Here is a 22,508-nt window from a genome sequence, read left to right as displayed (position 1 = left end):
ACTGTGAGCACGTTGTTCCATGAGCACCAATGACAGTGATACTTCAGCGGCCAGGCCAACAGCTGGTCGTTGGATCAGAGTCTGAGGTTACCTTGGTGGAGCTTTCAGCATATACATAAGAACTTAACCCAAGCAACGGTAGGACCCATCTCCAGTGGTTTCCACTCTATATGTTTAGTCCTTCGTGGTCCTTCGTGGTGCCCTGAGGGTTCCTGCTCCCATCTCTGCAGACTTTTTTGCAGGAACTTTGCAAGTGTCAATTTGTCTGTAGACACTGCTATGTTGTCACAATTGCAACTTGATGAGAGTAATTTTCCTAAACGAAACAATCGTGGTGATGAGCCCCAGCTCTTTTCTGCCAGCCGATGCAGCTGGGATGTGCGGCGCTGTCCCCTCACACACGCGCTCGCAGCCCGAGGGTCCGGTTTCCTGGGCGCTCTAGGACCCACAGAAGCTCTCTTTGTAAGCCGTCCCTTCCTTCCTGAGTTAACAGCAGTGTCCCAGATACATGCATAACTGGTTTCCAATTTATTTCTTTTCAACAGCCCTTGGCAAACATTTCTTCCCCCCTTTCTCTCTTTATTGCTTGCCTTTGCTTTATCTGCTAAATTCCTGCTTGTGGGCTCCAGCTGCCTTTACAGCACCTGCCCTTGTTAATATCTCCGTGTTGTTGCAGTTGCTGCCTGTGGGGTCCTAATGAGGAGCAGGTGGATATTATCAGGTCACTTTCAGGGAAGCGGATGGGAGGGAATCTATTACCAAGCAAGGCATTATATAGGTTATCTCATTTAAAACCATCCTCGTGCAGTAAATATTATTTCCCTGACTTTATGATGAGAAAACCTATCCCCAGGAAAGCCCCTAAATATCATTCTTTTGAAACTCCCTGTAAGAGTCAATCATCTCTCTTCTGCTCAAAGTTCTTTCAATGGAGTCTTATTATCTATTACAGAATAAAGACCACATTCCATAGCCCGATATTCAAAAATCCCTCAGGACCTGGCCCTCATCTACATTTTTCTCTCCCACTGCTTGGTACTTTATAAATACTCACTTATAATCAAATTGAGGTTTTCACTCTTTTGCACCCTTCCTCAGTTCTCTACCTTAGCCCCTGTGACTTCCCCTGTATCATTGCTCTTCCGAAGCCACTTTCTCTACATATACAGATAATGCTTAACTTTTAGGGTACAGTTCAAAGGTCACAATGCCCACAAAAAATTCCCCACCTCCTTGGAAGTCATCACTGCCTGCTCCACCCAAGCCAGAACCGTCCCAGTCCTTATCATGCCCTGCATCATCAACCCATCCGAAGCTGTGAACTTCTTAAAGGTGGGAATCATGTTAGCTTTTAATTTGTCATTCTGAGATATAGCCAAGGCAATACCTTTCACAGAGTTGATGCTTTCAAAAAAAGGTGTTGAATGAATAATCTGGGGAAACTCCATCATCTTCTATTAACTCCATCTGTGATTAATAATTAGTACTAATAAGATACTTCTGACTAAAGTATATGAAACACAAAAATTGGTACTAAAAATTAGCATTCTGAAAACTTTGCTTAGGAAGGTTAGTTCTTTTACACTTTCCAAATACTTTATCTGCAGTGACTGTCTTTATATTTGGTTAAATAGACATGGTCTCTTTTAATTCAACTTTGGAAGTCTCAAAATAGTTAATAATTTTTTTTCTCAGAATAGGACATAGAAATCAGGTTCACAGTAGACCGATTCCTTTCCCCGTAAACAATTGCTGGTTATGCAAAAATGTACACATGAAATGTGAAATGTGCTCACCGAATAATTCATTGAGTGTTAACTCATCTTTCTTGGCCCCCATTCAACCATTCAATCATTAATTTGATCAACAAACATTTATATTTCCAGACATAAATCTTTCCAAAATTTCAGACCTATATATTCAACTATCAACTCAGCAACTCTACAGAGATGACCCACAGCCTTCTGGAATCCAAGATACCTAAAATTGAATTTATAATCCTCTGCCCCCGCCCAGCATCCAGGCCAAGTCACACACAATCTGTTCCCTCTGCTCTGTTGAGATCAAAGAGCAGTCCCCACGCCACCTCCTTAGTGAATCTGGTGATGTCCTCTTTTTCACTTCTCCCCTCTTCTTCCTCAATCCTGCACACCGATTCAATTATTCAGCACTATTGATTGTACTGTAGAAATATCTGTAATATATTACTCTTTTTCTTTACCTCCACTGCTATCACTTCTGTGCAGCTTTGTTGCATAAAATAAAAAATGGACAATATCGTTAATACTGAACGTAATGTATTAAGCATCTATATGATGTCCCGATAACATACTGGTTCCTTTATACATGTTATCTCATGTAACACTCACAAGAACCCCTTGAAGGATGGCATTTAGAACAAAATATCCCTTTAAATGAGGAAACTGAGTTGTAGAAAGTTGAAGTGACTAAGTTTTCACAACTAGGAAGTACCAAAGTGGGACTTTAAAGTGAGTGTCTGTGACTCCAAAGTCTAATGTCTTTTCCTAGATGTTGTCTCCCAGTGAAGAAAACACAAGTTTTGGTTGAAACTGTCCATTAGTTTATTCGGCAGATGCACTGAGCATGCATGTGTGCTGAGCTTTGTGTAGGCTCTGAGGGTGCCATGGCTGTGCTCCTGTTAGTAGAAGATCGTCAGGATTGGGGAGACTGTGCTGCTGCCACAGACACCTTGAGCATCTCAGTTACTTCAAAAACATAAGCTTTGTCGTTCACACACAGCACTTGCCTGTTGATGGTTGGGTGGGGGGCTCTACCCTGTGTCAGCCATGTCCTTACTCCAGGCCCAGGAAGAAAACACAGCCACTTTCCAGAACATTCCTGGTGACCTTGACAGTGAGGTCATAGTTTGGTGAAGCAAGTTCTGGCTCTTAAGCTTCTAATGAGAAAAGTGTTGTCATCTAGTTAGAAGCTCATACTTCATTGACAAAGAAAGTCGCATGGCCACAGGAAGAAATGTCTTGGCTAGGGCGATAAATATTGTTGGACAGTGGTATAGCTACACAGGTAGCCAAGGCATAAATATTTAAAAGTTAATCATACTCATGCTATTGGGAAAGGAAGTGTTAGTCTCCTCTCCCTTCATCAGAAATGTCCCAAGGAAGAAAACCTTATTGATCAGAGTTCGGGGCACTGATTATGCCTCAGGCACTTCTCATTGCCCAGAGTTAACCAGACCCAGATGGAGCCAGGCCTCAGAAAGGAGCTAGTCCATGTCCCTCTCTGTATTCTGCAATGTTTGATGTTATAGAAATGGCAAACCAAGGTGCCCCCTTCTTTGGTGCCTGACCATTTCTTTTTCTCTTTGCTTTGATCTTTCTTTCTTGTGGTTTCTGTGATGGGGGTAATAGGCCACACTTAGACTACAGTGGAAAGGAAGAAATAGGAGGCCTTATTTTGGCCGTGAGCCAAGCCCATTTCTAGAATCCAACTTTTAAGGGGGGCACTGTGAGCTAATAGCAGTACCTTATTTCCCATTTGGCTACAGTTACTTGAGAATATTTCCCTCAGAATCCCATTGGGGGAAGCATTGATTAGTAGAATTCAATTTTTCTTTTTTGGACCCTTGCCTTAATACCATCACATTCCCATCAATATTCATGAAACATGCCGATGGAGACATATACACATTTTATGGATCACAGAGGAAAACAAAATGACCAATATATTCTGTAGGTAGGAAAGTCAGGGAGGGATAAGTTCCTTGGGTCTTGAAAAAGGAGAGTAAAGACCAGGACAGAGGAATAGTAAATACAGAGTCAAGGAAGCACAGAGCATGCTAGGTGAATGACATGTGATTTAGATGGATTCAGAGCAAAGACTTTTTTGGTTAGGTTTGTCAAAAAAAAAAGGCATAAAAAAACCATATTGTTAAAGACATCTAATCGTTATTCAGGAAATAAATGAATTAGTAAATGAGTAACAAGTATAATGTGTATAAATTATTTACTATATGTAGACATTATTTTATCTTAACAAGAACTCGATATAGCAAATTACTATTATAATTTCCATAGTAAAGATGGGAAACTTAGGCTTAAAGATATTAAAAGAATTTGATATATCATGCATCTGTTAAGATGTCATTGGCTGCAAGTAAAAATATTTTGAGTAATGATAAAAAGTAAGGGACATTTATTATTTATCACAAAAAGAATAATGGTGGTAATTCCTCCTCAGATTAATTTTGCAGCTCAATAATGTTATTAGGGCCCACGGCCCTTCCTACTCTTCCATTCTTGGCCTTTGTGTGTTTCTCCCTGTGGTTAGAAAAATGACAGCCACGGTTCTGGCCATCACACGGAAGGAAGCATGATGATATCAGCTGACAAACAGGGAAGCTTGCACTCTGCATGTCTTCATTAGGAAAGAAATCCTACACAACTGGCCATTTTTAAGAAAATATCTCAAAAGGCTCTTTGGTGTGGCTGTGAGGGCCTGGTCTACCTGTAGACAGCAAAACACAGAGAGTTACAAGGCTCTGTTTATTGTTCTGGATAAAATTCAGGGTTAGGGCAAGCAGCAAAGTGGGAGAAGGAAAAGTAAAGAGATTAAAATGGAAAAGAGCGGTGACTTGAGCCACACGGAGGAGGCCAGCATTTGATTGGAAGTCTGAGTAACTAAAGACATTTTTTGAGAAAGGTCTTTTACTATTAAAATGTAAAGTGTTCCTATGGTGTATATTCTACCCCTTTCCCTGATTCCTTTATCAAGACTGAAGCATACACAAACTCCAGGTGTTTGTTCTGGAAAGAAAGTTAAGAAAAGGGACCGTGTTCCCTGGCCTTTCTTGGTATAAAGCTCCGAATTTAGGTTGATGTTGGGAAGATTTAGAATTCATTTATTACAGGAACTTAAAGGTTAAGTCCCCGCAAATCCTCAGAAATCTTGAGGAAGACATTGGAATTTCCATAGGATATGAGAGAGGGTCTTGGAATGACTTTATTTAATTTTCAAAGGACAGGAAGGCCTCAGATGACACATGGGTCACATACAAAATGCTGCATTAAGTATTTCTAAATGTCAATCTTTGTATTTCTGATAATTTCCTATGTATAAATTCCCATAAGAGCAATTACTGGTCAGAGGTTGGGGACAAGTATAAAGCCCTTGGAATGCACTGCCAAGTGCTGTGACAGTGTCCACTTCTCTGTCCCTTTGCCAACGCTGGAGGGTATTGCGATGTCTCGAAAACCCTGTGTCTGAAGGTTTTAAGTGCTGTGCTTTGACCCTGAGAAAGTGCACATGTTTACTTCCGGAAATCTCTTTCCACCTCTAGCCTCAGTCATTATCAATAGTCTCGGTGATCATGATTGTGACTCTCCTCCAGGAGAAGCAGAAAAATGTATGGAGAGGAGAAAGGGAGAAACATGGGACAAATGAAGGAATCCAGGATGTTTAGTGTTTAAGAAAGGTAGAAATACCAAGTGATGGGGTCTTAAAAGAAATGAGCCCCTTTTCTTGGAAATTGAATTTCTGAGAAGCATTCTTAAGAATGAGATATATTAGTTCCAAATTTGAGGTTAGGTGCTATCCCCAGAGGATATTCTAATCCCCTCTTGTATCTACCCCTAATTCGCTCTTCACTTCCATTTCTGCAAGCACAAACCCACATACCTGTGCCACTGTTTGAAGTTGCAAAGGCATTGCTTTGTCTTGTAAATGCAGATTGCATGGGCAAATTTTGTCAAAATGCATTTCTTCAGGATGGTTTTAAGGTAGGGCCCAGAGTGGCCAGGGGCTGGGTCAAGTGCTCACTTTGCACTGACCAGCACTTTCTCTGTTCTAGAGGAGATCTATCTCCATCTTTTCCCCTTGACGATCTGGATTAGAGGCAGATCCATTCACAGGGAACAGAATCCAGCATGGCAACGGAGGCCCAGGCTATGTTTGGGCACCAGGGAGCAACCTAATGAGGGATAACAGTAGGAAAAATTGCCTAATCAGGTGGTATTATGTTTCCTTTCCCCATCCACTGTCGTAGGAGAGCTGTGTGTATCCGGTGGACAGAACACAGCATGAGAATTGCTGCTGGGCAACAGATAACTTAGTCTTTCCACAATGAATTCCTGTGTTATGGTTTGGAGGTCTAAACTATCCTTCAGAGGAAATTCACCACATTCCAACACCCTGCTTGCCAAAGTTCATTTCATCTAAATATATATGCCAGTGAGATTTGGAAATGATTAAAATTGGGATATCTGTCACTTCCAAGGTAATGTCATCATCATTATCATCATCACCTCAATTTCCCTTAGAATCATAGAGGCCCAGTTGATTTACTTACAACCCTCAGTTCTATTCCTTAGTCTGCCAGTATGAACTTGAGTGAGGGCAGGAACCTTGTCTTGTCCACTCACCTTTGTAATCCTAACATGTGTGCAAGGTGCAAGTAGGCACTGCACTGGACATGTATTCACCAGATGAGCAAGTGCACACATGTATGAATGAATAGTGCAGTATCATCATTATCCCATGCAAGGTGCCTTTTTGTTTCATTTCATTTTAATTGTATTACTTTCCTTTGCAAATGCCATTCCCTCTACCCTTCTTGCATTGGCACTCTCTCCAGTGTATTTAATGTATATCCTTCCAACTCAACTTCCATGTTTATTTAGTTGTCTGTGCACCCTTAAAAACACATGTTATGTATATTTTAATTCATATAAATAGCAATTGACTAAAATCTCATTTTTATTTTTTTACTTCATACTCTCCTATTACTCTATGCAAAACTGGTTGGTGATTTCGGACCATTGCAGAGTTTTTCATGGTAGAGTCCCATCATATTTCATGTACTATTTTCTAGTCATGGCCTGTCAACTTCCTGCTGTCACAAATAATGTGGACCTGGACTTCCTCATAAATGCCTCCTAGTGGACTAGGGAGACGGCTTCTCTGGGTTACGCATTCAGGGATGGGATGGTTGCCAGGTCATGGTCTATGTGTATATTTAATTTCATTGAGTTCTCCAAGATTCTCTCCAGAATGGCATCAGCAGTGCATGAACATTTCTATTTCCAACATTTAATGTTACCTACTTTTAATTTTTGCTTCTGTGATGCTAGCAAAGTGATACTCACTGATGACCACTGAGTGTGAGCTTCTATTATTGGCCTTTCAGATTCCTCCTGAGTTGCCTATTCTCATCCTTTGCTTATGCTGTATTGGTCTTATGATCTCCTTCTGGATGATTTGTAAAAGTTATTCATATATCTAGAAATTCCTTATCAATGTCTTCTTGCAGGCTGCTCTCATTGTGACCTATGCACAGGTGACATTTAAGGCACAGATACCTTTTTTTGTTTAGACTTTTTTCCCCACTCATGCTTTATGCATGTTGAGTTTTGTTTAAGAAAACCTTTTTCACTATAAGGTACATACCTTTCCAACCTGAGGTCAATATGTATTCTACTAAATTTCCTCTGTAAATTTAATACTATTGCCTTTCACAATCTGTTTTTTTTTCTTTCAATCCACATATATATCTGAACTTGGTATAGGACAAAGACAACATCACAAATTAGTGAGAGAGTAAATAATAGGTCATTTAGTATGTATTTGGGAAGAATTAGCTCACATATGCACAAATTACAAGAAAACTAAGTCTGAGTTGATTAAAGACCTGTCTTCCTTTTGGTATATATTCTGTCTTCTGCTGTAACTGTTCCATTTGTTGCCTTTTTTTTTTTTTGACAGTGTACATTCTCTTTAGCTATCCCACTTTTCTCTATGAACTCACCTTTATATCCTAGGAGCCACCAGCAACCTTGGCTAGTGATGGCATCTGTATGGAGGAACAAACCTTAGGTCCTAGAGTGTTCTGCTTGATGAGTTTAGGAGGATGTAGAGTTTCTGGTGTTGATATCCGTGCTCAATCATTCCTTGTGCCCTTTCCAAAAGAATTTCCTAATTTCTTCTTATTTTAGGGTATCCCCCTCTGTGATGCCATTGTGTGTAGGATGTTTGGGGGAATTTAAACAACTGTGTCCCACCCTGTGTTGAAGGACGCCAGGAAATGATATGCCAAGGGCCATAGTGGGACTCCGAGTGGTAGACCAGATGTCTTCCAACAGGGCCCTGACCTGCCCCACTTAAGGCTACTGTCTAGCCTTGACCACCAAACTTCTCTTTCCCCAGAAACTTCACACAAATTTTTCCTGGTTTTCGAGTACCTCTCTTAAATCTGTAAGCTTCCTTTTTCTCTCTGGCATCATCGTAGTGGGTAGGAGAGGATGCCAGCAGCCTGTGCTCGTTGGCCGTGATACGAAGAACTGCAAGCCTGTCGGGAGTCTGTCACATTGGGCAGCTGGTGATGGAGATCTGTGCATGTCAAGTATGATTGTGGAATATTTTATGAGCTTTTATTGTATTAAACTGTTTTATTCATGTTTCATTTGCCATCTTTTAAGTTAAAAAAAAACTTTCAATATTTAGTCTTACTTCTTGGACATATAATTATAACAACAGGTTTGTTGGAAATCATAATGTCAAGTAAGAGTAATTTTCATGGCATTCTTTGCGCCATAATTAATCATTAATTTGTTCTTCCAGCATTCTTGTAAAAGCAGTTGGCTCTATGTTTTATTTTAGAAATGAATAAACCACGGTAAAGTGCAAGTCACACACTCAAAGCCACAATAGGTACTGGTGGCACTTCCTGAGACACATTTGTGGAGGCTTCTGTTAAAAGCCAGGTACTTCAATAACAACCTGCCATGGGGTCTTCTGGGCCAACCCTGCAGCCATTCCTGGATCACTTGTTCAGGCTAATGGAAGCTGTATTTAGCACTTAACTTTCAGTAGCAAGGAGAAACCTGCTGCCACTATCACCCCCAAGTGATAAGAAGTGTGGGGAAAAAGGCTTAGAATGAAAACCCAGAGAGTTGGCTTCCAGTCCTGCTCACGTGAACATCTGGATGCATCACTCTGGTCCACTGTCATCTTCCCTGGGCCTCAGGTTTCCATTCTGAGAATGAGGGGGTTTTTGATTGGAGGCAGGAATTTAATCAATCTCCTGTCCCTGACTTCCATCCAAGAGAATTGAATTTATTTCCCTTCCAGAACAGAAAGTCTCAGTATCGAAGGTTTAGAAGGGCCTTTATAGACAACCTAGGTAGATGCCGAGACCAGGATTCTTTTTGCCATTGTGTGAGTTTAGCAATGCTTTGAGAGCAAATATCTTTTTCGGTATATTTCTAGATTTTCCATGGAAAGGGAAGATGAACCTTTTGCTCCGTGTTTGCTTTCCTCAGAGTAAACCTGTCCCAACTTCTTTGCCTCTCTTTCCCCCTGCCTTTACCCTTTGTAGCCACCCCACCATTTCCAAAGTCTGCTTTTGCTAATGTGCACTCTGGCATGGGGCCATTGCCTACACAAGGTGCTCATGCAATCTTGGTCTGTGATGTGCTCATCGATCCCATGTTGATTGCCATAATCTCTGATTGTCAACACTATCAACACCTGGGCCAGTTTTCGATTTGAAACCCAGGCAGATGTTAACCTTTTAAAAAGTCCCACAGTTGTGGAATGAGTTTGAATTGGGCAGGAGGAGACTGGATGTGATCCAGTGCTGGATGGAAGGATGAGAAGAGACAGGGACCAAGCTGGAAGCCTGGCACAGGCAGAGGGCCTCTGTTGGTGGTGCATCCGCAGGGGATAACGAGAGAGCTCAGCATCCCATCTTTTTGGGTTACTGCTGAGCCCCCTGCTGTGGCCCAGGTGGCTCTCTGTTCCCTGTCTGGAGGCAACTGAGAGATAAAGGGGATCTTAAAGCCGCTCAGCAGACAGCCCCACCGTAGGAGTATCTATTTTGACAAAATAAACTGTGGATTTGTCCTAAGAACTCAGGCAGCAGAGATTGCAGGCTCATCCCTGCTCTCATGCTTGAAGACTTTTTCTCTCAGTAATGAGAGTGCCGCGCGAGCAGGCCTTTCCCCGGCAGTGCTGGCAGCAGGACAACTTGTGCCCGGGATGGATTTTTCTTCATTGATTCTAATCTTCTTCCTGACTGTCTGTCTTGGCCGCTTTGACATATTGAACACTGAATAGTCCCTGAGTAATTCTTGGACATTTGGGGATCGTTTTTATTTTTACAAGACAGTAGAATCCAATGGGGTGATTTATACATGTACTAGAAGAAGATGGAGAAAAAAATAACAAAGTGATTTCATTCTGGGAATAAACACTGGACTCAATGACAATTAAAACCCACATCAAACAAAAGGTTTGCACCCAATCTTCAATAATTTCATAATTTTGTAAGGATGCACGGAATTGTGTAGTGATGAACAGGAATGGATAAAGGGCTTTCACAGCAGTGACTTCAGTCATGATTGATGAGAAAATGCTACTGAAGGGAGAAGAGGAAAATGAATATTTATTAATGGATAGTGTCAGGGGCTTAAAACCCAAGGAGATCCATCATTTCAAATTCAAGGTTGGATGCATTCAAAACAGAAGGTTCAATACAATGGCCCCATGGCTAAGCCATGGACCAGAAAAATTCACAGGCACCGCTGATGTTTGGACCATGGGGGACTTTCTGGGGATGTTATTCCCATTTCAGCCCCCATTAACATCACCCGAACAGGGCAACGTTGCATGAGTTATCACTCCAAGAATGCTATGACAGCAATTGCCTCACACATTAGAACACCCCGAGCTTTGTGGTCTGGTCATCCATCCAGAAATTAATATATCATGTCAGCACATGTCCTCTGTATACCGTAGTTACAGTCTCTGTGCCAACGGCCTGGGAATTATTAGTAAGATTTCTTCTATCATGACTTCATCAGTTCTCCCTTGAACTTTATAAAGGCAATGTTTAGCATGTATTCAAATCCCCCTTCCATGTGCTTCCTCCCTTTAGTTTGGTCAATTAGGTAAGACCTGGAAAAGACAGTTTTCTGTTGGTGAAATTTTACTCACCTGACCATAACATCTTAAAATGAAATTAAAATTGAAATTCCCAGGAAGGCATTGTTGATCTCTTTTGTGATAGTATTATTTCTTCCTGTAAGCAGCTTGTTTAGATAATTAACAATAGTGATATTGTAGCTTACTGTTTTGACAGGGAAGGAGAAATTGACTGATGGCACTTAACTGCCTAATTTATCGTAAGGGGTTGAAGTTGTCCTGGAAGTTTCAATGTATAGATTTCGGCTTATGGGTAGCCCCCAACCACATCACCCCTGCCCATGTAACCATATGCACACAGTGTCCTCAGTTTCCCAGACTTCCTTGGGATCTATGTTATTTTATTTTAGAATATGGCAGTAGTAGCCTATTCATCCTATAAATCCAAGTACACCAAGTTTTTGAAATCACATCCGAAATAGATGGTCAGAGTCTTTAGATTGTCACACCCATGTTATTTCCAGATGTGCCTAATTCTAGGTGGCACATCTGCGGTTGCTGGAGCTGGCTCTTACTGAGTTTGTTGTATATGTTATGCTGGAAGAAAAGTTGCTATTCTATTAGACAGTGTGTTTCAATTTATTGTAAACCATTGATTCTACCAAATCCTTCGCAGTAGATGTCAATGAGTTATCTCTGCTGGCCGTCTTTGGGAGAAGGCCAAGAGAGTATGAATTGTGCTGTTATTTCTCTATGCCATGTATATTTTCCACCTCCCAAATAGACTGAGCAGTTTGATCCTTAGGAAAAGGCTGGACCTAAAGTAGTTACCCAGCAAATATTTGATTGTTTAACCAATTAATACAATTTGTTACTTGGACAAAAAGAAGTTCAAGAATTATATTCTGCCTGGAAAGGAAGATTCAGACCCACTGATAATTATGCAGCAATTGCTGGAAGATATGTGTTCAGGGAGGCAGCAAATCTCAAAGGATATTGTTGATAAAGCCTCTGAGTTGAACAAAAAGGTACATGCTCTCTACAAAGAGTTGTCTGGGATGGCTACAAATAAGATTTTGGGCAAGTGAGGAAGGATGATGAGAGATGAGGCTAGAAAAGGGTAGTTAGGGGTAGGACCCAGATGATCTTGGTGATGTCTGGATAAAGCCTTTCAACTGCGCCCTATAAGCCATGAAGCATCAAGGATCTTTTAGACCAAATTAAGCAGATAATGCCCTATCCAATTCGGATTGGAGGGAGATTAGTTAACATAGATATGGAAGTTCACAATGGTGGAGGAAGAAAGACAAAAAAATCATAGAAGACAAACAGCCATAAACTAAAAGTATAGTCATAGTGCTATGAGCCAAATTTTGTCTCCCAAAAATCTGTACATTGAAGCCCTAACCTCTAGTACATCAGAATGGGACTGTATTTGGAGGTGGGGCCTTTAAACGGTAATTGAGTTAAAGTGCATTGTTAGGGTACCCAGCACAACACAGTCTTTATATGCCTTTATAAAAGAGGAGGTTGGGACAGAAGAGCACACCAGGGTGTGCCTGCACTGAGCAAAGGCCACAGGGGCCCAGCGGGAAGGTGGCCATCTGCAAGCCTGAAGAGGGAGGCCTCAGGGGAGGCCCCTGTTGATCTTGGACTTCTTGAACTATGAGAAAATAGAGGTCTGTTGTTTACCCAGCCTGTGGTATTTTGTTGTGGTGGCTGTATTTGGCACTCACTGTTCTCCAGAGACACAAAACAACAGGATACACTCACATGCATACACACAAATATATCTAAAAATATGTATGTACATGTATTTATAACCATCTATATTTATAAATAACCCAATGTATGTATTCATAGCCAAATATGTATAGAGAGATTTGTTACAAGAAACTGACTCATGTGATTGTGGAGGGCGAGAAGTTGTGAGATCTAGAGTCGGCAAGCTGATGACCCGGGAGAGCTGCTGGTGTGTTTTCAGTCCAACGGCTGGCAGACTTAAGACCTAAGAAGAGCCAGTGTTTCAGCTCAAGTTTAAAGGCAGGAAAAGACTCGGGTCTCAGCTCAATAATCAGGCAGGAGGAGTCCTCTTACCCTTGGGAGGGTTCCACCTTTCTGTTGAATGAGCCCCTGCCCTGCATTGGGGAGGGCAATCTGCTTTACTCAGTCTACCAATTCAGTGTTAACCTCATCCAAAACCATCCCTACAGACACACAAAGAATGATGTTTGATCAAATATCTGGGCACCCCACAGCCCAGTCAAGTTGACACATAAAATTAACCATCACAGCAGCCCCAGGGAACTAACACAAATAGCGATAGCAAATGGGGTACATGAGAAGAGATGACTTTGAGAAATGTTTTAAGTGGAGTCATAAAGATTTGGTGACTTATCAATGTGAAGGCTGAAGAAGAATTTTGAGATAATATCTTCCAATATTCCTGCCCTGGATAATAGCGTGGGTAATGTGCTGGTGAAATGCAACACACACACACATACACACACACACACACACACACACACACACCACCACCATTGTTAGATACGCATAAAAGTTAAGGAGTAAACTGAACTTTAATCACATACCCAGAGTTTATCATTCTTTGTAGCTATTTGGAGCACAGCTATGAAACTGTAAGGATCTATACAAATTAAGTAACAAAGGTAAAGAGAATGCATTAAATTCATAGGAGATACCTTGAAACCTTTAATCAGAGCCTTTTAACTCATTTTACATAGATTTCCTCGTTTGGTTTTTCTTTCCCCCAAGCCCATTGTGGATGAGAAACAACACATTAAAGGAGCATATGCATGTACATGTGTGTTGTTTTACATACAGGAGACGGTTCTAATCAGGCTGGTTAACCACATATAGAAATAATGGTCAAACGCCTAGTTTTGAGAGAAGAAAGAGCAAATCTGTACAAAATGGATATAAGAACTTGAAAATGAGGCTATTTTGATTGTGAACAAACAGGTACACAATTCCTAGTCTTGAGGTCATCCGTGTTTGGTAGCTGAGTCATCAGTAAAAGGTTATACACATAATAGTCAGATCCACTATCTAATTAGGCAGGGAAATAATGGATAGGTTTTAGAAACCATGAAAATATAAAAGAGCTTTGCAGTAAAACCTAACTGTGATGGATGGTGGTATTACAGCCACTGGCAGGCCAGTTGAAACGTCAGCGGGGGCTCCCTTACGACTGGACAAGGGGCCAGAGTGGGGGCACTGGGATATAAGAGAGGCCTCTCCACATCCTGGGGCTGCAGACCTCCACAAGGCTGCCTCCTCGTGCTGGACCTGCCGCCTGGGTGTGGGTCTGTGGCTGTCTGCCCTGAGGGGTGCTGCTGCACTGGTAGTTTTTCCCTTTCATAGTTCCTGACACCATGGTCCTTTGGCTGGTAGAGGCAGGGGGGTTAATAAGCCTCAACAAAGAGAAAGGCATGGGGGAAGTAGAATATACCTATTCTAAAAATTACTCTGTCTTTCCTTTTTACTTCAAAAGCTACAACTTCACATTGAGTCCATTTGCTTTTCAGGTGGTCTCTTGGGTGGAATGAATTGGTTGGCAAAAGGGTGGGCACTTGATTGTCAAGAGATTGATGGTCTGGTTTCAAGGAGCCTTTGGCATTCTGCCATGTAAGAGGTTGCTCCCTCTTTGGTCTTTAATCCATTAGTACAATTGCAAGTGAAAACTCACAAAGAATTGCATTACAAACCTTTTTTTTTTTTTTTTTTTTGGTAGAATTCACATGTGATACAGGGAGGCTGGCTCCATGTAAGATGCTGACTCAGCCTTTTGTGGAATGAATTTATCTGTGATTGAAGGCTTGTGTATATGTGGAACAGGGAAGGGAGGTAGGGGAGTGGTGAGCAGATATAAATTCACAGTGAGCAATTTGTGTAGTTACTAGAAAAAGCAATAGCAATTTTGAAAGTATTTGTCTCAGCAACATAAGTAACTACACACATGCATACACACATTTATGAAAGTTTTACCATGTGAGTGAGGTTGGAAGCTAATACTGCCCCAGCTGACCCTTCAGATGACTGCAGCTCTGGCCACCCGTGGTTGCAGCCTTGTGAGAGACTCTGAGAGGAAAGATCCAGCTCAGCAACATCCTAACCCAAAAGCAATTGTGAGATCATAAATGTGTATTGTTTTAAGCTGCTAAATTATGACATAATTTGTTACACAGCAATAGATAACTAATACACCACCTTTGCACAAGTAAAGGTTTTGTACAAACATAATTTAAGCTCAGGGGTAAGTCAATTACAGCAAAGAGAATTTTGCTGATACTAGGGATATTCACATGCACAATACCCTGCCCTCCATCCCTCCCCCCACCCAGGAGTGTGCATTGCCCGTAACTGGTTGCTATGCTAAATCTCAGTTTACTCAAGCAGAAGAAGAGAAGCAGTGGTCCAAAGTTTTTATTTCTGAGACTGCTTTGATTATACATTAATCTTAAAGCCATTTTGGGGGGGGATAAGAAATTAGGCCTAAGCATCCACAGTAAATGGTACCCAAAGCCAATCAAGAATCAGTGAAGACATACTTATCAGCCCATTTAGAAATACCAGGTTAAATAAACCATTAATATGAATGAGCCCTATGATGATAGAAAAAATATAAGCAAAAGCATAACAGCTCCTGCCTAGAGGACCTTTTATTTTTGTTCCCACATGCAAATATGATGGATACTTCTTGGCACTTTTCCTGCTTGGGGCTTCGGATGGTCAGTAATCCTAAGGCTGTGGTAAAAACCACACTGTTTATTTATTATCTTTAGACTCAGATGGCAATCCTAGGCCTCTGAGCAGTGGGAAAATGACCATGTACATCTGGCCAGAAAATGACTCTCATGCTACCATGAGGCTGCCTGGCTCCGGCACCTGCTATTTTTAGAGTATGAATGATGCGCTTTATCCTCCTCGGGGGTGAGAAAACTGACATCCTACTCAGTCTAGAAAACTTAGTCTAGACTAGCATGGTCCAATAGAAATACAATTCCAGCCCAGCCACAAATGCTAACCCCATATGTAATTTTAAATTTTCTACTAGCCACATAAAAAAATTAAAAAATCCGGCCGGGCGTGGTGGCTCATGTCTGTAATCCTAGCACTCTGGGAGGCCGAGGCGGGTGTATGGCTCGAGGTCAGGAGTTCGAAACCAACCTGAGAAAGAGCAAGACCCCATCTCTACTATAAATAGAAATAAATTAATTGGCCAACTAATATATATAGAAATAAATAAATAAATAAAATAAAAAAAATTGAAGTTAATAATAATGTATTTTCGAAGTCCTGACCTTGAGTGATCCACCTGCCTCAGCCTCCCAGAGTGCTAGGATTACAGGCGTGAGCCACTGTGCCAGGCATTATTATTGAAACCTTATAATTTATACCCCCATAATATGCTGAAATTAAAAACAATAAAAATAATGTATTTTATTTAACCCACTATATCTAATGTTTTATCACTCTAACATACAATTGACAGAAAAATCATTAATGACTTAGTTTACATACTAAATCCTCAAAATCCAGTGTGTATTTCATTGCACCGACCACACATCTTACTTCACACTGCCCACATTTCAAGTGCTCAGGAGCCAAGCACAGCTGGCGGCTACTGCACCGCCAGAGGCAGGTTTAGAACGTGTGCAGAGCAGGCGCTGCCTCTCGGGCTGCTCAGCCCCCAGCTTTGTGCCCCTCTGCAGCCTCTTAGAGAACTGACTGCCACGTTTTTTCTGCCCCACGACCTTCCTGCTCTGTGACCCTCCTCCTCCGTCAGCTCTGTCAGCTTTCTTACTTCCTCGTGCTGTCCAATCCAGCTATCCTTGGGGGTGATATTCAACAGCAGGTTCTTGGGAAGCTCCTCTAAAGCTCTTTGTTGAAATAGGAAACTAATAGGGCAGACACTATGGCAGCGTGCAGACTGTTCGATAACTATCCATCACATCTGCCACCTCCCTTCTGCCAACTGAGGTAACTATGTTATTACCCACCCCCCCCCAAAAAAAATCTTATTTTAATTATAATCCAATCAGAGGATGCATCCATTATGTAGAGTGCCTTGGCATGTTCTAAGGATTTGATTTTTGCATAAATAGTAAAGCAAACGTTGCAGAGAGGAAAGGGCTCGATTGCTTCTTTCTTAATTTACTCTTTCAAAAAATACATACTGAGTACTCACCCTGCGGAGGCATGTGTTTGGTGGGGGCACAGATATCTACAGGCCTTAAGAATGGCCTGTGTCGGGAGGGCGGGAGGGGGGAGGAGGGGATGGATGTATACAACCACAACGAGTAAGATGTGCAACGTTTGGGGGATGGACATGCTTGAAGCTCTTACTCAAGGGGTGAGGGGGGCATGGGCAATATATGTAACCTTAACACTTGTACCCCCATAATATGCTAAAATAAAAAAAAATTTAAAAAGGAAAAAAAAAAAAAAAAAAGAAACTCATGGCCCGAACAGGGAGATCAGCCGAGAACAGATGCACAGTGTGGCCGCATGGCCCTAAGGTGCTCTGCTTGCGGTGACAGGGAGACATCCCAGAGGAGATGAGGCCGCACTAGCTGTGGGGAGGATTTTGATGTGTCACTATGGAAGGGAAGGGAGAAGTGGGAGGTAATTCAAACAGATACCGGCCTGGTTTGATGACACAAAAAAGTAAAACTATATATTGAAAATTTCTGCAAGAATATATCTTTTTGACATGCTGATCTGGAGAGGGGCTTGAGGCCCCTGTGGACAGTGAGGATGCACAAGTAGGTCAAGCTGGATTGTGGTAGGATTTTCACGCTGGGCTGAGGAGACTGCATCTTATTTTCTGGGCTGGGTGGAGCCACGGAAGATTCTAAGCAGGGCTGTAAGAGGATCATAGCTGTGGTTTAGGGGGAAGGACTTGACGTGTGTGTGCATTTGTGCGTGACAATCTGGAGTTGAGGGAGGGCTCTGGATACTTTGCCTCTTGTGGGAACAAACAATATTAAAGTAATGGGTTTATGCATTTTTTGACCTTTAAAAAATGGTATTTTCAGTAAACTTCCTCCTCCCCACCTCGCCCTTGTTAAATATTTCATCTCAACTGGAAAATACCCACAACAATGATTTTTTTTTATGGTTTTAGCCTTTCAGTAATAAACCAAAACAAACAGTGGGGAGCTTAAAAAGCCTTTCAGCTGAAAAAGATGAAAGCAGATGCCTCTGGTTTAGATTATTGTTAGAAAGCGCACAAGTCGGTTTCTTCCAGAAATCCTGTGAGGGGCAGAGAGCTGGAGGGACCCATGCCATGTCCACCTCACCCCTGACCTGATATTTTGGTAGCATTTCTCACTTGCCCAGGGTTTATACGTGTGTCCCAGAATCTCATCGTCTGAAGTGGGTCCTGTTTTCTTCGCAGTAGCCAAGACTCTCTGGTCTCTCAGCCTGCAGGGAAAGCCCCAGGGAGAGGATGAAGACACGGGCACTCATTTTTTACAAAACCATTGAAAAAGCAATGCCTTTATGGCGTAATGCCCTAAGTACGGCAACAAAGGTGCTTTGAGGCTAGAGGGCCTGGTTTCTTGATGTAGCTCTTTGCCTAGACCACCGTGGACTTAAGGTGCATCTGTCACTGTGACCATGAATTATCCAGAGCTCCAGTTAATTAGCAACGAGCAAACACATACTCCATGTCGGTCTACACCATTTTTTTCTACCTTTGTTCACTTCATTCCTCCCACTTGATGTAGCTGCCAATTCATCTGGTCAGACATTTGTTCAGCAAACATTTAGTGAGAACCTACTGTGTGCCAGAGCCCAAGGATTCAGAGATGAATGAAATGGAACCTTTCAGGAGCTCGAGGGCCACACCAGTGTTAAAATATCACCTGCTAAGTGCTGTGATTGGTGTCATCTTCAAGGCTATGGGGACAGCCAGCCTATCCTGTAATGCCAGAAGACAGAATGTCTTCCTTTCAATCCAGTTAATGACCTAGATGCTCACTAATATGGGTCTGAGCGTTTGTGCCATCCTCAAGTTCATGTGTTGAACTTGAACTTTCATGTGTTGAAACCTGACCCCAAAGGAGATGGTGTTAAGAGACAGGACCTTTAGAAGGCGATCAGTTGTGAAGGCTCCACCGTCATGGGTAGCATTAGCACCCTATCAAAGAGGTCTGGAGGGCCTGTGCCATCCTTATGCCATGTGAGGACATGTGGCACGTGCCATCTATAAGGAACAGGCTCTTGCCAGGCACTGAATCAACTGCCACCTGGATCTTGGACTTTCCACCCTCCAGAACTGTGAGTGACAAATTCATGCTGTTTATAAATTACCCAGTCTAAAGTATTTTGTCACAATAGCCCCAACAGACCGAGAAAATCACTTCCTCCAAGACACCCCCTTTCTGGACGCCTCAGCCCCCAGATGGAGCTTCCTTCCCCAGAGCTTTGCCACTTGTTCCTCGCATGCTTTTTGTTATTATGTTTTCTTTTCAGGCTCTTACCTATTTATTGGAAAAAAGCAATTAAATTAATGGGTTGACAGATATTTTGATCTTTTAAAAAAGAATAATGTCAACAAAACTCCTTATCCCCCAATGGCTTGTTAAATACTCTATCTCAGTCGGATAGCACCTGCTGCCACCGAAAGACGGGACCATCAGGATTGGGGCAGGTTAAGTGAGCTCCTTCCTTCATGCTTGCTAATAACCACATCTTAAGCATCTACGTGTTTTCTGGCACTTAAAATGTGAACAAAACAAAGCACAGTCCTTCCCCTTGTGAAGCTTACATTGTCATAGCATAAGCCAATGGATAAAAATCAAAAACAAAACAAATCCACCTGGTGAAAAGTACTGTGAACCAAAATAATGAAAAATAAAGCTTTGGGGGAGGTGGGCCTGCGATTTTTCTTCTTTCGTACTGTGCTCATTTTCATAAGTATCCACACTGGCCACCTCCCTGGCTTGCTGATGGAGGTGACACGGGGGCTGGCGGAGTGGCTCTGGGTCACACAGGGCTGTGATGGGGGCCGGCAGCTGCACAGGCTGGGAGCTGCTCCTGGAGAGGATTGCTGAGTGGGCCTCAATTCTCAAGGATGTCTGGAAGCTGTTGCCGGGGACTCCAGAGCCCTGAGAGGGTCCCCTGGGCACCTGCCTCACCTCCTCACACTGGCCCCCTTCCTTCGGTGGCTGCTGTGGCATTTCCATGCCCCTCCTGTCCTTCTTCCCTTTTCTTATAATGCAGCACCCCATGGCCAAGCTTGGGGCCATTGGAGACTCCATCCAGGAAGAGTGAGTGAAGTCAGCTTTAATTAATTTCTGCCAACTTCCCAAAGAGGTGCAAAAGGTACTTTGAAAGAGGGGCTATTTGGGTGCTGGGGAGAGGAGGATGAGATGCAGAGTGATGAAGCCATACCCGACCATCCCCAAGATGACCAGAGCCTGGTTTCCACTGGGTTTTTCTCTCTTTCCCAGAGTGAAGGACAGACGGGCCAGGTGGGCTGCCTTGGCTAACGAGAACTGTCTGCCACGCGCTTGGCAGAGCTGGTGTAGACACCCACAGGAATAACTTACCGTGTTGAATCAGTCTCTGAACCTGTGCATCTGGCTGGGGAAATTTTTGAAGTTTTTTAAAAGTGAGGCTCAAAATGTCCTTTGTCCTTTATTATAGAGCTCCAACAGCTTAGCAGTGAGGTGTGAAGCTTGAGGAAATACCAGCGTTTGAAGAGATGGCCCACAGTCGGAGGCTGCAAGAGAGCAAGACACCGTCCCGCGGTGCATGCTCAGCCCCTCTGGGCTCGTCGGGACCCCAGCCAGAGCTTTCTGGACCAGGCCCAGAGGGAGTGGCCTGCCCAGCTGGCACAGCAGTCGGCCTTTACTGTGTGTTAGGTGTGAGACGTGTGCAGTGAACTGTCCGACAACCAACCAACACGCTTTAATTGGCGCCTGCTGGGTGGCCTGCCCGTGCAAGATTGCCCAGGGCTGCGCCAGCCTGACAGGAGCAGAGCAATAGGGAAGGAGATGCTGCAGCTGGCCCTGGGCGGTGGTCCTCACCCACGGGGGTGAAATACGCTTGTTAGAACAGATTCCTCGATCTTAGCCTGGAGATTCTGATTTACTGGGTTTGGGCTAGGGATCCAGAAATCTGACTTTTTGGCAAGCATGCCAGGTCAATGTACTGTAAGTGAGCCGAGTTTGGGAAGCCCTGACTTCAGGCAGCTCAGCCCAACCTTTGATTAGAGTAAATGATAGTCCTGGAAGTAGGACTGTTAGGATCAGCTTTTTCCAAAGCCTAGCATTGCTCTGGGCCTGATGCAGCTACTCTGTCCTAACTCCCTGCACCTCAGATCACCCGGTAGCTCACAATCGGCTTTCGCAAGGGAAGCCCCTGAAAGGTGTCCTCTCCTACCGATACCAAAGAGTCAAGGTCACAGACAAAGGAGACAAGTGTGCATGTGGGCCTCTTTGCTGAAACACCACAACTACCGTTACTCCTATTACTGATGTTTAAAATTGTGATCATTTATTGAGAGCTGCTCTGTGTCAGGCACTCCTCTAAATCCTTTGTTTCACTGCCTTATTTAATCTCGCAATGAATCATCAAGGTCTGCGCTATCATTATCTTCACTTTACAGATGAGGAAACTGAGGAAGAAGGAGGTGCAGTAGCTTGCCTGGAGTTTCACAACTGACAGAGGAACAGGTCCCCAGTAAAGCCACTAAAGAACCCCGGCATGCGGGCCGCCCTGGGTGTGGGAATGAACTGGAACAAGGGGCTCCTTTCCATTTCTGGGCTTCTGTTTTCTTGTCTATAAAATAGGGTTTTGGATGACACGGCCACTGGGCAGGCTGCCTTTGTGGGTGCGTGACCTGTGCCGTCAAAGAGGGCCGGTGGTCAATGGGGTCCCGCCCGGGCTTGGTTGCATGCCCTGCTGTTGCCATCATGAAATAAACTGCTGATAATAAGAACAAAAGAGCCCTGCATTTTCATTTTTCCCTGGACTCTGCAAAATAGGAAGCCAATATTGTCTCCTAAGGACCCTTCCTGTTGTTACATTGTGTATGTATACAATTGGCCTCCATATCGGTGAGTTCTGCAACCCTGGATTCAATCAACTGTGGATCAAAACTATTTGGAAAAAAAATTGCATCTGTACTGAACACGTACAGGCTTTGTTCTCATCATTATTCCCTAAACAATGCAGCGTAACAACTATTTACATAGCATTTACATTGTATTAGGTATCATAAGTAATCTAGAGATGATTTAAGGTATACCGGGAGGATGTGCGTAGGTTGTATGCAAATACTATGCCATTTCATATCCAGGATTTGAGCATCCTCAGATTTTGGTATCTGAGGGAGTTCCTGGAACCAATCCCTGAGGATACCAAGGGACAACTGTATGTGTGTGTGTGTGTATGTGTGTGTGTGTGTGTGTGTGTCTATGTGTGTGTATTTTTTACTCAATTCTCTTATGGATCCATAGATCCTTAACAATTCCCTGTGCATCCTTGGCCATGGAATTGCCTTCTGCATGGGGGAGGGAGCAGTGGGATGACCTGAACTTGATGGTGAGTGGTTTCTGAGTTAGCCATGAGTGTTG

General features: G+C 42.9%; 1 long non-coding RNA gene across 1 annotated transcript; it reads left to right on the top strand.

Moving 5' to 3' along the window:
- The first annotated feature begins 1,248 nt into the window (after positions 1 to 1,248).
- Positions 1,249 to 21,876, top strand: LOC105884307 (uncharacterized). Its single transcript, XR_001160162.2, has 3 exons — positions 1,249 to 1,332; positions 20,575 to 20,792; positions 21,539 to 21,876. It is a non-coding gene; the product is annotated as an uncharacterized LOC105884307 (long non-coding RNA).
- Positions 21,877 to 22,508: the final 632 nt, after the last annotated feature.

The sequence above is a fragment of the Microcebus murinus genome, chromosome 3, assembly GCF_040939455.1.
Source record: "Microcebus murinus isolate Inina chromosome 3, M.murinus_Inina_mat1.0, whole genome shotgun sequence".
NCBI classification, from domain to species: Eukaryota; Metazoa; Chordata; class Mammalia; order Primates; family Cheirogaleidae; genus Microcebus; species Microcebus murinus.
This window is presented reverse-complemented; position numbering and strand designations above follow the sequence as displayed.